Genomic DNA, 1,686 nt, shown 5'->3' with positions numbered 1-1,686 from the left:
TTATATTAATTTATATACTACACATATGTTTTATTTAATATTACAATTGTACATTATATTATATAATAATATTGATGTTATTTATTTTATATATTAATTTATATTATTTTATTTTCTATAGAATCTACGTTCTATATATTTCATATTTATATATACACAGTAATTATATTAATTATTTTTCAACCCTATACTTGGGGTCAGCTCAAAACTTTTCAACCCTATTAACAATTGGCTCAAAACTTTTCAACGTCACTAACAGTTGGCTCAAAACTTGTCAACCTCACTAACAGTTGGCTCAAAACTTTTCAACCTCACTAACATTTGTCTCAAAACTTGTCAACTTCACTAACAGTTGGCTCAAAACTTTTCAACCGACACAATAATGTATATATTTTTTTCTTTACTTTCATTTTCTTGAATTAAACTGTAAAAAAAAAAGAAGAAAAATGTATTTTTCTATATGAAACACTAATTGACATATTACAAGGATGCATGTTAAAATTTATACAACTTTGTAGTAGAAATGAAAAAGAAAAAGTTGATATTTGGAAAAATCTGACAGTTAATTTCTTCGTACTTCACCACTACCACGCTGACATGAATTTTAATCATAAAGTATTAATTTAAATTTCGGGTATAAAAATTGTTAATTAAAATGAAATAAAAAAAAATTAAATAAAATAGAATTAAATTCGTGTGTATTTACGGATGGAAATATTATTCGTCCGATAGTTTATATACGTTATTTGAATATCAAAAAAAGAAACTATGATATTTTATTAAAAATTTGTGTATTTAAAACATTGTGAAAAAAAAAACGATGAAAGTATTCGTACGATAAAATCCCATTTTTCTTTTTTATTTTTTTTTTCTTCTCTCTCTCTCTTTTTTTTGTGGAAATAAAAATGTAACAGAAAAAGTCTTTCAACGTTTCGATTCGTTTATAACAGGCGTATGGATTTTATGAGAAATCTTTTATTAGCTTGATAACAGCTAGATTCTTTCCTTTTTTCTTTTTTCTTTTTTTTTCTATTTCCAGACGATGGGTAAAGATTTACGAAGGTAATGGAAAGCGGTAATAAAAATAATGCATTCCGATCGTTCGTTTTTTCGTTCCTTCGTTCCTTTCCTTTCCTTTCCATTTTCTTCTATGATTTGACTAAAGATTTTCACCCCACCCCCCTCCTACACTTGAATTTATTATTCGATTTTTTCTTTTTCCTTTTATTTGTTCTTTTCTCTTTGCTTTTTTTATATTATTTTATTTATTATATATTAAATTGAAGTACACACTTTTTTCTACGCGTAGCATACTACATCGAGTTATAAATTTAGCATTTAAAGTTCAAAAAATGTCAGAGAATGCAATGCTGTAAATTGTGCATCTTTGCAATTTCTTTGAAAAGTTTTTGTATATATTTTTTATACTAAAAGTGAATAAATTATAATAAAACTTATATTAAATTAAAGTACACTCTTTCGTCTACGCGTAGAATAGCATATCGAGTTATAAATTTAGCATGTAAAGTTCAGAAAATGTTAGAGAATGCAATGCTGTAAATTGTGCATCTTTGCAATTTCTTTGAAAAGTTTCGGTAAATATTTTTAATACTTTTAGCAAATGGATTTTAATGATTTTTATATTAAATTAAATTGCACTCTTTTGTCTACACGTAGAATACAAAT

This window comes from Polistes canadensis, unplaced genomic scaffold (assembly GCF_001313835.1).
Source record: "Polistes canadensis isolate GaletaPanama2010 unplaced genomic scaffold, ASM131383v1 scaffold_123, whole genome shotgun sequence".
Classification (NCBI taxonomy): domain Eukaryota; kingdom Metazoa; phylum Arthropoda; class Insecta; order Hymenoptera; family Vespidae; genus Polistes; species Polistes canadensis.
The sequence above is the reverse complement of the archived record's forward strand: the minus strand, read 5'-3'. Positions refer to the sequence as shown.